The sequence below is a fragment of the Octodon degus genome, unplaced genomic scaffold (assembly GCF_000260255.1).
Source record: "Octodon degus isolate 3935 unplaced genomic scaffold, OctDeg1.0 scaffold00038, whole genome shotgun sequence".
Taxonomy (NCBI): Eukaryota; Metazoa; Chordata; class Mammalia; order Rodentia; family Octodontidae; genus Octodon; species Octodon degus.
Genome location: NW_004524614.1, coordinates 407,765 through 409,491, shown reverse-complemented (window position 1 = coordinate 409,491; position 1,727 = coordinate 407,765).

Here is a 1,727-nt window from a genome sequence, read left to right as displayed (position 1 = left end):
ACTTCTTGCCTTTCTCCATACGCTATGCAGCCCATTAGCAAGAGTCAGTGTCACCTTAAATCTGATTCTTCCTGCCTACTGTCATCCTTCACCTGGTTGTTGTGACAGCCCCCTAAGTATTTTCACCCTTTACACTTAAATCTTTGGTTTCTGACATATTGGAAGAGCTCTCTTTTTATTTTTTTAAAAAAACTATTTATTTATTTATTTATTTATTTATTTATTTATTTGGTGCAGGGTCTTTCTATGCAGCTCAGACTCATAGTGATTCTCCTGTCTCAGACTCCCCCAGCAGTGGGATTATAGGCATGGGCCACCATGCCCAGTTTTGGTAGCCAGCATGGCATGTGGTGCTGGGGATTGAACCCGGGTCCTTGTGCTTGCCAGGCAGGCTCTTAGATCACTGGAGTATCTCCGTGTTGCAAGAGTTTTCCTTTTAAGACACGATTATGTCACACTTTGCCATAAAACCCCCCTAAGGCTCCCAATCCCAGAGCACAAACTCCTCCTTACAAACTCCTTAGCTCATCTGGCTATCACCCTGGTCACGTGCCCCCTTCTTGTTATGGATGGATCTTACGTGTTCTCTGAAGACTCATAGTAAGGCTCAAGTGCCCACCTGTGTTGCTATTGGACCTGTGGAACTCCCAGGATACTGGAAAATTTGGTCCTCCATGTGCTTCTGCCTCATCACATTTCCTAAAAGACAGGGCCAAGTGACCAAGGACTTCTGTTACCATACACCAAAATGAATTTTCCTCCCAAAAGTTGGTGTTCTGGCGTCAAGAAGCATACTGTCTCACTACATGGCTACTGTCATTGCACAGCGCTATCCTTTAAAATGGCCAGGCAACCCATATTGCTATGGCAGCAGAAACACTGAAATGACACCTAGGATTCGGAGGCAGAATTACTGAATGCTGGATAGGGACTGATAAGGATGAATTCTCGTGAAAATGTCAGGCCTTGAAAGTGCAGGGAGGGAGGTTTTTATGGGGTTACAAGCAAGAAACAGAGTACTTGGCTGTCCTTGATTGGTTCTTACAGTATGTATCATATTGACCAGCTATACGTCACAGTGACCAACTTCTAAGGAACAGAAGCAGCAGGAACTGGCTTGGGGGAGCATTTTCTACTACAATGTTAGAAGTTAGTTATGACTCTGGAGTTATAACCAGTACTGGTGCAGACCGTGTACACTGACAAGTGATCCACAGACAGCTGTCGAACAAAGGGCTGTGTGGAGTGTGGCTTGAGCTCCTGGATGTGGTGGTGATAGCCTTGTGCTACTGGATTGAAAAGTGAGCTAATGATTTAGTGGGGAGGAGCGCCGTGCTGCACCCACCTCCTCCACACTCAAGTGTGGTTGTGTTTTCCTGCAAGCAGTGCGGGCTATCTACAGGTGATTTCCCTAAACTGGCATTCAGTTTAATTAGTGAGTCCGGTTGAAGCTACAGACATATCTTCCTGAAGGCAAGTGGCTGAGGATGGGCTGCACTGTTTGTCATCCATGGCCATGGCTGAGCTTCAGCAGATGAGCTGTGATACCATGGGGCTAAGATTTGAGATATGGTCATAGCTGAGGCCTATATGATTCCAGAAGAAAAGTCCTTCCCAGAATTGGCTACAAAATAAGTTACTTGTTAGCCATAACCTAAGTCTGGCTGTTGCAGTTCTTTCAAAATAATGCTTTCTACAAGATTTGCACATCTAGCCATATGCCTAGC